This window comes from Vespula vulgaris, chromosome 1 (assembly GCF_905475345.1).
Source record: "Vespula vulgaris chromosome 1, iyVesVulg1.1, whole genome shotgun sequence".
In the NCBI taxonomy this organism is placed as follows: domain Eukaryota; kingdom Metazoa; phylum Arthropoda; class Insecta; order Hymenoptera; family Vespidae; genus Vespula; species Vespula vulgaris.
Window position 1 is genome coordinate 7,862,491 of NC_066586.1, and position 13,059 is coordinate 7,875,549.

Genomic DNA, 13,059 nt, shown 5'->3' on the forward strand with positions numbered 1-13,059 from the left:
AATCAAAACACGAAGATTATAACAATAACATTCACATAATAATATAATGATTGTAATAATGATGATAATAGTAATAATGGTAGTGTTTTAAAGGAAATTAAATAAAACGTAACACCGGGAAGAAGCTCATACGAGAATCAAAATGGAAGACCTCACGAAAGTCCAATTTCCCTGCCAAGGAAATGTACGTTGAAAGTTTAATAAGAAATTCCTAGTGTCGTCGCATCTAATTTCGAAGTCTCTTCTTACGAAAAATATATCTTCTTGAATAGATAACTGTTATTATTATTATTACTATTATTACTATTACTACGTGTCGTTACATTCATGAGAATAACTAGTATAGATCTTTATAGGAAATTTTCAAGCTCGATATTAGGATAAAACGTGTAAAATAATTATCGAGAATCGATGGACCTAGTTATCACGTTAAAATCCCGTTTAAATCCCGTGGAAAAGTGGTAACACGCGCTTTCAATTAAATTTCCGAGGGCGGCCTCCGGATTGCTCTCGTTACGCACTAGATTGTATAATCGATGATTCCCCGTGTTACTGATCACGGTGATCTTCAAAATTATCAGCTTGACGCGTCGAGCTTGCGATTTACTGTGAGATCGATTAATCGAACCGATCATCAACCAATAGTTTTTGACAGAAAAATACGCGCTTGATAAATACGATAGATGTTTATAAAATCTATCTCCATATAAAGATCTAAAGAATCATTCAAAAGGAAAATTGTTAAATTTTATTGTACATAGATAGTTAGTGGGACACATTTGATGTAATAAAAGATAACATTAATGTATTAATTCATATTTTTAATTAGTACGAATATAAATGATAACTATTATACCGATTGTTGTTATTTCGACAATTAAAGTTTTCATTGCAGCTATATAAATATTTAAAGTTTATCCGTTATTTTATTTTAATGTTATTACGAAGTCTTATTCTTAAATGGGAGTTCCTAGACACGTAATATTAATCGTATCGAACGCAAAGTGGACGACGAGACGACATCGTCGACTTAAAGTTTCTGCATTTGAAAGCCTCTTACGGTAGAACAAGAGAAACTTGCTTCACTCGCCGATAAAGTTCTCTCGTGTACGTCGAAGAAAAAGGAGAAAAATCTTGGACATGCTCTCTCGTATGTATGTATGTATGTATATATGTATATATATATGTATAAATATATATGTGTGTGTGTGTGTGTACTTCTGTACGTACGATCTCAAGTATGAATAGTATAAAATCGACATGTACCAAAGTATATATATATCCGTGACATCGAAATGGCCGAGCCATTCTTGCTCGTATATATTTAAGTACAGCCATATCAATAATTTTTATCATGCATAAAACCATAAAATAAATCGAATTACTAAATTGACTATATAATTTTAATACAAAAGATTTTAATAATTTATAACGGACATAAAAACACAAGAAATATCAAAATTTTACAAGAAATTTTTAGAAAGCAAAGCACTTTGTAGTCTTTTTCGTGATATTGAGAAACAGTTCCTACGCTATCGCAAGTAGTAATTATACATATCCAAAGGTAAACGGAAAGAGAGAGAGAGAGAGAGAGAAAGAGAAAGAGGAGGAAGAGAGAGGGAGAAAGAGGAGAGAGAGAGAAAGGAAGAGAAAGAGGAGAGAGAGAAAGAGGAGAGAGAGAAAGAGAGAGAAGGAAGAGAGAGAGAGAGAGACAGAGAGAGAGAGAGAGAGAGAGAGAAGAGATAGGTACAAAGTGCTCTAGGCATGTTAGCTTGTAGGAAGGTTGCTGTCCTGTTCCAGTTAATCAACATGTTTCCCTGTAAGTTCATTACTGAAGTGGCATTCGATTGCACGGCGCTCTGTACGAACCATTTGTCCGCTTGCCAGAGTACTATTGTTTTGTAAATACATACATGCATATAATGTCTCTCTCTCTCTCTCTCTCTCTCTCTCTCTCTCTCTCTCTCTGTGTATATATATATATATATATTGTTAAATTTATGTAGTTATATAAACCTCGTAGAATTAAACCTCATCATTTTCCTGAACATCTACCCACCATGTTTGTATTTCTATATATGTACTTGATGTAATATAAATACTTGTATATTAGAGATAAAAGCAAGGATCATCGAAACTAATGCACGAATAATCGTGAACGTGTTCTATCTTCCGTCACTCTTGACACGACTTTTGTTATCACTTCTATCCATCCACATGACCGAAAATTCATTGAGGGAGAGGGAGTTGATCGGAGAAAAAGGGAATGAAAGGGAGAACGAAGGGAAGAGAATGAGTAAGAGAAGAAGAGAAAAAAGGGAAATGAAAACGAACACTCGCTTGTATGAAAGCGTAACAATATCCTGGCGACCATAGAATTGTATCCAACATTGAAGGTATGTAATTTGGAAACAATTTATTTGGAAATAAATTGAGACGAATATTTCTTTTTTAATGTTCGCCGAGAGAATTTTCATAATTTCGTGTTTAATAAAAAATTCCATTGATATTTTTTGTTAAAAGTATTGAATAATATTTTTCATTTAAAATACCGTTTATATTACTCATGAAAAATATTTTAATATTTTTCTCCATTAACTTTGTTACTGAAAGAGAAGGAACACAGGGAAATATAAAATAATATTAAATATCATATATAATATTTTTTACATGTTAAATAATACTCGAAAAATATTCAGTACTTAAGAAATTCATTGGTTGTTTCATGATAAAATCATCTTCTAAATAATACGTGAGAACACGGTAGAAAAGATAGAGATAAAAAAAAAAGTAGATTCGAGAAGATGTATAATTATTCGTTTAATTATTCGTTCGCTTGTTTGACGAAACCGCTCGTCAAAAGAGGGATTACGTGACCCGGCATGATGCCTCGCTAATGAGGAACCGCGACATTATTTTACTACCCGCCTAACTACGCGATGACTCGCGGCGAAGTCGAAGCGAAAAGATAGCGTACGTGTTGAAGGGAGTATGACCGATAAGAATTGATTTTGTGTTGTCGAGTATGTTTATTTGCAAAATTTGCTTCGTTCGACTTGTCACAAATTAAAATTTTTAACAAATTCTTTTCGATTCTTAATAAATCAGTTTGTTAAGAAATATGATTAAAATGAAATAAAAAATATATTTTAACAATTAAAAAGTATAATTATGAAAATGGCAAATATATATTTCAAATTTTATTATATATAAATTATATTTAATATATATAATAAATATAATAATATTTAATATATATATATATATATATATATATATATATATATATATATATATATATGATGCAAATCATGAATATTCTATCGATTAATGCTTTACAGTATTTATTAGAACTTCAAGATAGCATCTCGGAAAAGGGAAGCACTAAACATACCTCGTTTACTTTCAACGAATCGATAAGTAGCAAAAGAGAATAACTCTCACGTATAATGCGAATGTATAATATGCGAATAGGAAAATTTAACGAGACCCTCTCTACTACAAGATCACAACATGGAAATCTCCCTCGTACTCTCTCTTTTTACCTGCTATCCGTTCTTCCCTTCTTTCGCTTCCCTTCCTTCCTTCCTTCTCCTTCTATCTGAAAATCAGGGATGCCCTTGGGATAAGGAAAACTGCGAGAGCTGCTCTGTCCTTTATAAAGCCCGCGTGCCTCCTCTAAACGTCGTAATTGGAGTCGACCACCTCGACCCTTTTCTTTTTCTTTTTCTTCCTTCTCTCTCTTTCGTGCTTATTTTCCTTCCTATTTTCTCTCTATACCATGTTGCTATCTCTCTCTCTTCTCTCTCTCTCTCTCTCTCTCTCTCTCTCTCTCTCTCTCTCTCTCTCTATATATATATATATATATATATATATATATATATATATATATATAAACACACACACACACACATTATATATAATATATATATACGTATATCTTTGCCTCTCTATTCTCTCTCTTGTTAGCTGATAAAAGATATCAAACTAAATTAAGAGAGAAAAGAGAGACTATAATTTAAAAATTCTATATCTCAACTTTGTAAATATTTGTTAATCTTAAACTATATTAAATATATACAGGATGTTTCATTTAAAACTGTATAGCCAAATATCTCCTATCTTACTATTTTTATAAACAAGTGATGCAAATAAAATTTCGTAGATTGTGAAGGGAAAATGTAATATGAATTGTAGCTATATAGAACACTGTTGTCAAGATATGGAAGTCGTAATAATTTTTTTAATGGAAATCGATATTTTAAACCTTATAAAAACTATAGAGAATACCAATAAGAAAGGAGTATTGACAGTGTATCCATCAACCTTTTCATCATATTTCAACAATTTATGATGATGTCTTGAAGTTTAATAAAATGTATAATCATAATAATGTGATCAATTTTTCTATAAACATTTGACAACTAATGAATTTATCAATAAATTTTGTACTTGTTTTTATTTATTTATTTATTTATTTATTTTTATTCACACATTTTTGAAGTTGTATGCGCGGCTATGCTCTTTAGTAGTCATATAGTACATTATTACGATATATATATATATATATATATATATATATATATATATAAATATTAATTTGTCCTTATATTTTTCTCGGAGAATTACAATTTTTCTCGTATCAATCATATTATCGGAATATGATTTTGATTTAATTTCAAAGACGGTTTCTGTCATCGAATCATTCTTTATTCTTTATCAATCAGTTTCTTCTTAACCTAATGAACGATACGTCTCTCATTTGTCTCAATATTTCTTTCTTGTCGTCGTCGCATCATCCGTTATTGTTTCGTGTGTTCCTTTCCTTTCAATAACAAAGTTAACGAAGAAAAAGTATTCCGGTCGAGACGGCGAGTATCGACCAAGGGGAGAGTTCACCCGACTTCAACCACCTTTTTCATCTCCCTATCCCACACACCTCCGCTCGTTTTGCTTCGCGAGAATACTGGACAAATTCTTTTTATTTCTCTTCTACTTTTTGGAAGTATAGGATAGAAGGATACGATACTGTGAGATGGGAGGAGGGATGAGTCTCGATAGCCACGTGTATCGAAATCCACTCTTATAAGACTCGATATTACGCACATATCGAAGAGGAATAGAAAAAGTGGAAAGAGAAAAATAAAGAGATGGAGAGAGAGATATACATATACAGATATATATCCGCAAGGTATATAAATAAATATTTTTTTTATATTACTATATAAAATTATGTCTCTTTTTCCTTCTTTCTTCCTTTCTTTCATTCTCTCTCTCTCTCTCTCTCTCTCTCTCTCTCTCTCTCTCTCTCTCTCTCTCTCCGATGTTAATATTTATGCGAAACGTTTACATTATCATTACTGATATCATTTTTCTTTCTACAGTACTAATACTAGTAATAATGCTAATAATACTAATACTAATAATAATAATAATAATAACTCTTGTGATATGGAAAATAGAAAGTAGAATAAAAAGTAGAAAGCGGAAAGTAATAAACAGAGAAGATAATTTGGATACATCATCATTGTTAAATTTATTCCCGAAGGTAATTAGTGATAACGTAATGGACCCTTAAGGCACACTGTCTGAAGACTCGATATAAAAGAGAGAGAACTGATCGTTTGCCAAAATAAAAAAGGAGAAGTTTGACGAAGAATTTCAGTATTTATTCCAGAATAAGCAATCTTTTTCCATGCATTTGATAACGTCACTGCGTTCGACAGTTGCTATCTGCATTGAACTTCATATTTCTGAAAATTTAATCGAACATGACGAGTTTAAGAAAAGATTTTTCTATGAAATACTGTTATCTATAATTGCCTATCTATAATTTATATATAACGTATTGAAAATATTTTCAATATAGCATGTTGTATATTTTACAAAAACAAGAGGAGACTGCAATTGCAAGGAGCTACATTAGAACATTACGATAATTTCAAGTCCGTTTGTAACATTAATGGATTATTAATGGAGGTGCATTAGTACATTATTGATGCACCTGAGACAGAGTTATTGGGCTAACGTTGGCATCGCCATCTTCATTAGGAACATTAGAGTTAATGAAATTCCTCTGTTGAGAGACAATCGAACGTCAGCTTTGTTGATTGAAAATGTACATCTAATCAAACAATTAGGTATCTCGTTGATTCTGCAATATTTATAAGAAGAAAAAGATAATTATGATTATTGCGGGAATCTACGTAAAATATCGAATGGAATTATCCTGTCTAGACTGGTTTATAAATGATCAATGATCACGCCACTTTCGATTCGTTAAGGATGAAACAATAGAACGGTTTATTAGAATCGACAAACGCGTTAACCTACATGCAACGTTACGTTTCGGAAGATGCGAGTTCATCGAACCGCGAACTATCGCGTACGATCGATATTTAATTTACTCCCTAATCCAAATTTAATTCGTTGTCACTGTTCCACTGGTGAGGGAAGATATTAAGTTCGTATTAAATTATCTGCCACATGCAGAATTCCCACCGTGAGCACGAGGACTCGGCCCCATCTTCGATATAATATTTCATACCGATGCCGAGATAAAATCAAGAGAATGCCCTCGACGCTTGGTTTAACACGAATATGATAGCTATGTAAGAAAAGACGGTGGTACTAGAATTTTTTTACTTTTACCTTTTTCTCTTACAATTCTTCGAGCTCGAATAATTTATTGTACTGTCGTTCTAAGCACTCTATTTCAAACGTCCTAAATAAATCAAAGGTTTTTCTATTAATAAAAAGTTACTTTTGCGATCAAATAGTTACCATATGTCTGACTATATGTCAATGAGTACTACTACTTCTACAAGAATTACGAATCATGAATTCCATGATTTATAAACAAAATTAACATTACGTATAAACTAAATGACTTGATGATTTGTATAAATCATTAATCCAACATTTACACGTAATTATACATATATTATGTATCATAAGAATATATAAGCCTTGAAACGAATCGAAAAGAAATTTGTCTCATAAAAAAGGGTAAGATTAACGTCGAAAGAACACTATTTCATAATTTTGCTCGCTTTTTTACGATGTAATATTTTTTTTCGTTGCTCACGATCATACCTATTTACATAAGTACATACTCGTACATACATTTCACAGTGCCTTCTGCAGGAGCATTCAACTCGATCCGCGTGCAGAACGTTTCGTATAATCTGATTTATCGTCCCTGCAGCCGGTGTTTTATGAAAACCGTGCTCGCTTTCGATGCACGTTTTTATAATCCCTATATTTTTCTTTCTTCTTGTCTCTCTCTCTCTCTCCCTCTCTCTCTCTCTCTCTCTCTCTCTCTCTCTCTCTTTCTCTTTCTCTCTTCTATCTATCTCTCTATCTATCTATCTATCTTTCTCTCTTTCTCTCTCTTTCCTCCCCGTGGTCTCGCTATGAGCAATTTGCTAAAATGTTTATATAAAGGCGATAATGGAAGTAACGACCCCGGTAATGAGAGCGTACGATCATTATTAACACGAAGACGGTGATAATTCATCGTTAAAGCGTTATAGCCAAGCAGTGAATTGATCCCTGGCCTTTCCGTTTATACCGCCTGCAGCTTATCTCTCTTTCTCTCTCATTTACCAATATCATCCCTTTCGCTTGGAATATTTCTGGTCTTTTTCTCTTTTCTTTTCTCTTTTACTTTATTTTCTTTTCATACGATTCTTTTGCTTTTTATATCTTTTAAAAAGTTATCACTTGTTTATGCATTTTTTATTATTTTTTATTACTGCGATAAAATCATTGCAAAAAATCTATTATACTTAGATACTATAATATAGTGTACAAATTTTATTTAATTCAAGAATATATACATTCATGTATCTATTATAATACATATATACATATTCTAATACAGATACGATAACTCGTATAATAAATACTTACAGCTATTATATATTTATATAGGAAATAAAAGATAGTTAATTGTTATACTCAATACATGTCGAAGCAACAAAATCAAATTTATTCTTCGGAAAAAGTAAGTTATTAAAGGATGAATATTTTTTATTACTATATGTACCCACTTTTATAATGAATACTTACAGCTACTATATATTTATCGTAGATAATAAAACATAACTAATTCTTTATACCGAGCATAATATATCTCTAAATAAGCGTAGAATCGAATATCTCGGAATCGTAGACGCATTCCAACGTCGATCGTTCGATCTCGGCCGAAGGAACGCGAATCGTGTTCGCGTGATCTGATTTATCGTTCGTGGCTGTCCAAGCAGTTCATGAAAGTGGATTCGTGGCTTACCGAGGCAACCGATCGTAGGAACGACAAAGAGAGGAAAAGGGAGTTGAAAGAGAAGGACAACGAAGAGAAAGAGGAAAGAGAGGATAGAGGATAGAGGAGGCAACTCGAGCTTTATAAACCGAACCAACAAACGAACGAGCGTGTTGTACATAAACGTCGACCAGTTCGATTCCGCTTTCACGAATGCAGTCATCGCGTCGTTTACCAAACGTGAATTTCGAAAGAGAAGTCGATCGGCGCCATTCCAAACGTGCCGTTCTCTTGGCGCCAGCCAATTAACGCGATAGTACGAACACAACCAGATAAATAAGCGGCGTTATGCGTGTCTCGTGAACGCGTTTTCGTCCTTCTTCTTTACTCGGCTCGATTTAAAAGTCATGATCTATTATCCCTCTCTCTCTCTCTCTTTCTTTTCTGTTTTTTTCTTTCTTTCTTTCTTTCTTGTTTGATGTTGGTCGATCGATTCGCCAGATTGATTACGTATGTTGTTTAATTTATTATCTATTTATTCGAACCAACAACATTACGATTTATACCTACACGTTGTGTCCTATATGGGTAAATCATGTAGGTATGTGTGTTAAAGAACGTAAAGGTTTTACTCGTTCGAATGGTTTAACGAGCTGTTATTTATATGTCTCAGACAGGTTATCGCCAATTAGGTAGAAAATTATATAGTTGGTAGTATTTGATATTCGATCGTTGTGGAAAGTCGTGGAATTTTTTGTATAACTTTATCATTAATATTATTTTTATTAATATAATAATATGTATAGATCATTAAATCGTTATTAATAATTTATTTTCATATTTCTTGAATAATTTCAAAAAAGTTATTATATTAATTCCACATCGATTTAAGTATCGTCTTCTGAAGATAACGTCTGAGTGAGAATATTTTCATGCTAGTAATACCTTTAGAGAAAACGCATCTCCGAGAGTATTTCTTCGTCTTGAACTTTCAACGACAGACTCGCAAAGAAACTAGAAAGGTCCAATAAAAGGTTTGCAAAAAGGTTCTATCGTAACGTCTTTTAGACGTTAAGTAAAAGCTCAATCCGACTACGGGGATGGACGCAACATCCCTTTTCTATCCTCTTGCGGAAATTCGTCCTTCTCTCTTTATTTTCTTACACCATTTACCACGCTCGAGTCACATGACATTCGTAATTTTTCTTAGTACAAACGTAACTAGCTGAGCCATTGGCTTTCCCGGTAGCCATTACTTTTAATACTTTAAAAGAGTTGATACTTGGCTAACATGCTTCTATATTGATGCCAGTATTAATAATATATGTGAAAGAAAGAGACAGAGAGAGAGAGAAAAAGAGAAAGTTTAACTACCAAACATATAGGTTGTATAAAATAATAATAGTTAATTTAATAATAACACGAATATGAGTAAGCGAAATATAGATGTATATAAAAGGAAATAATAGAGAAAAAAGTGATAAAAAAAAGAATCAATACTAATTTCGATTATTTTAATACATTTCAATACGTATATATCTACTTATCTATCAAATAATTGCAATGACATTCTTGAATTAAGTTTGTTAAAACAAGATAATCTACAAAAACGATATCGTTACTTAACTTTTATATATCAAATTTTATATATCTTTTGATCTATCTAGTCTTTCACCGATCAATAACATAGACTTAACTAATCTATAATCAACCTCTACTGTTCCTACTCATAGTTAGGATCAAGTTAGTTCACTTTACGATATGCCAAGAAAATAAAAATAAAAGAAGAAGAAGAAGGAAGAAAATACAAGCAGTGGTAAAATTAATTCGGGACGCGTGCGATTATTAAGGTGGTTTCGAAGAGAAAAAGATAAAAGAAAAACCACGTAGTATCTTTCTACGTGTTCAGGGATCGAAGGAAAAAGAAAGAGGGATATAGTAAGAGAACCTTTATAGGGCTTGTTGTTTCGTAGTGCGAGGCGTTAAGTAAAAGCCATCAGACTGATGAATATCGGGTTTTCGCTGTGCCAGAAAAATTCGTGTAGCCTATGGAACCCAAGCATGACTCTCGACTACTTTTTCAACGTTGAATTTTTCACGTTCTTAGGACATATAATACACAAAGCCAAGTTTTGGTCTCTGCTTTCTCTCTTCTTTCTTTCTAGTACGTTCACTAATACACGTCTATATATATATATATATATATATATATATATATATATGTATGTATGTATGTATGTATGTATGTATGTATGTATGTATGTATGTATGTATGTATGTATGTATGTATGTATGTATATCGTAAGTATATAAAAGTGTTTCTCCGTTAATAAGAGTGTAGAGAGCGTAGAGTGTGGAGAGGATAATTGATAGGAGATATATAGAAGCTGGTTACAACGGGAGTCAGCGAAGTATTAAGTAAAAGCCATCATGCTGATGAATATCGGCTTTTCGTATAACCGTACTACCAATTCGCTTTTATTTTCTTTTCTTTTTCTTCTTCTTTTATTCTTTCTTCGATATGAGTTCACCGACGATGACAACGAAACGATGCATCTAATTATTACTAGATATGGATATACGTAGGAACGACAGGATTCAATGATTTGTTGAAATTTTGAAGAATCTAACTTTCACTACACCGCAGAAAATGTGAGCAACATCGTAACTGACAACACGTGAACGAAGTATAAAAAGATTTATGCCGGTCGGTGAAGATAATTTGAACCACATTTATCGATCACGATAGAATCTTTATTATTTGAATAATCACTATACGAATATTCTTTTATTCTAACAAACTTTTCATCTCGTAGAATATTATATTTTCTTTTATATTTTTTCGGAGAAGTATCTCAAAAGATTTTTATTTCCCTTTAATAAATAAGTATAAAAGTAATATTGTAAAAGCCGTCTTGAGGGATCTATTAAAATGATTGCAAATGCACTTAAATATATCAACGAAACAGACAACTAAGCTTTAAAAAAACATTTTTGTACTTGCCTTTTTCAAAATAATATATAATATCAAGTATTCCTATTAGTTCAAATCATCTATTATGTACTATTGATTCGAAGTGTAAAATAAACATTTTTCTACAGACTATCATCGATTATTTGGAGAAGTAAAAATTTATTTAAGATACCAACCGCGTATCGGAAAATCGAGAATCGCTAGAATTTACGAAATAAAATTTTTTTCCACAACCGGATTTTAAAATCCGGACGCGCCAACGGATCCGTATAAAGCACACTACCATCGAACCATCCGTATATAAACAAAATAGAAAAGTTACATCACAAATCACTCAATCAATGCATTTCTAGTGTAACTAACTTCACGATTTCCTCCTCTCTCATCCCACCTTTCTTTATACTCTTTTTCTTTTTCTCTCTTTCTCATTGTATACTTCATGTTGTCGTACACCGATCTTTTTTATCTCTCTCTCTCTCTCTTTCTCTCTTACCCGTTTAAAGCCGTCTAGTCTATTTTATAACTAATATTTCCACAAGTTAAGCAGTTTGAATTTTTGTTCGAACCATGAAAAACAATTATACAAAATTTCGTTTGGATTGAACAAAAATAATAGAAGTTTTTGAGAAATTATGAACATACACAATTAAGTCTTTTATATCAATAACTATCAATAAGTATTTATATAAAATCGATGGTTCTGTTTCTTAAAAGAGAATTTTAATAAAGATTCTATTGTATTAGTATCTTGTCAAGAGAATCTTGCTAATCTATGTGTGACATCATGAGTGACAGCCGAAGGATCCTCGTGTTACTTCTTCTTGAGTGGGCGAGAAGCCAAGAAAGTGGCGCGATGGTAGACCAAGCTTCGGAGTTTCGTCTTTCACCGCAAAACTGAGTCTATAGGAAGTAAAGCCAGTCCTTCTACTTGTCGGAGCACCTTTAGAAACCGACCAAGTGGTTTCACAATTAAATGAGGCGGTGGTCCAATCTTTTTTTCACCCGAGCTTCTCTTTCCTCTTGTTCTTCTTCTTTCTCTTCCTCATCGTTGTTCTCTTCTGTATAACAGTACGTTCAGAGATACCGTTAAACGGCGATACCATAGATAGAGACTATAGAATATTTAAACGAAGCTAGAGTATTCAGTAGACGCTAGAGTATTCAATCGAACTAGACATAGCATACTTTTCATAAAACGATCTTATTCAAAAAGATCTTAATAAAGAAACATACTTTAAATATATATATTTTTTTTATTTTTGTATATATATATTTTATATTAGATGAATGTTTGTAATTTTTAGGTATTTATTCAAATTTTATCAAACACTAAATGGGAATGTACTTTACAATGAAGTATAATCATGATAGGTATATAGTATTAACGTACTCACTACCATTTTCCATGATACAATGAAAAACTATCTAATTTCTCACTCGTAGATATAGATGAAATGACCGCATGAACCTTTCGCAAGCCGCAAAATGTTGAAATTCGCGAGATATCTCTCGATAGCTAGAACGTATCGTTTCGTGTGTCGCACAGATAATGAACGTTTTGGACGTGCAGATACGGCCATTACGATATAACATATTTGATTTCAAATAAATGAGGGTATTAGCCGGGCAATTAACAGTTCGCACGACGAGGTTGCGTTAATGAAAATTCGATTAGCGGATTTTAAGCGAGCCGTTGACACGTTCGCTTCGAAATGAGAATGTAGAAGTGGAGGATGAAGCTGTGGAAGTGATTCTGACGAGCTTTACGGAAGCGGACGGTTTCGGTATTCGATTTCATGGCGTATATACCTGACGAATACAA